Raw genomic sequence first — 308 nt, forward strand, 5'->3', positions numbered from 1 at the left:
ATCCTGGGTTACATTTATGAAAATAGGCTGGCCCTGATTTCATTAATCTAATCCCTACAGCCCTTACCAAAGCACTGTCTGTCCTGGGACCACGTAGTGGAGAACATTTCTTTCGGACAAGTGTTAATGATATTTGTTTGAAAACAAAACAGAAAAGCAACAGATACACCTTTGTAGACAAATGAAATATATTACATTGAGGTTTCCAAAAAGCTCACAGAGCACACAAACGGTTTGAGACCTTTGCGGAAAGCAAGCCGTACAACGTCCCTGGGTGGGCTTGAACCACCAACCTTTCGGTTAATAGC

Source organism: Austrofundulus limnaeus, unplaced genomic scaffold (assembly GCF_001266775.1).
Source record: "Austrofundulus limnaeus strain Quisiro unplaced genomic scaffold, Austrofundulus_limnaeus-1.0 Scaffold1388, whole genome shotgun sequence".
NCBI classification, from domain to species: Eukaryota; Metazoa; Chordata; class Actinopteri; order Cyprinodontiformes; family Rivulidae; genus Austrofundulus; species Austrofundulus limnaeus.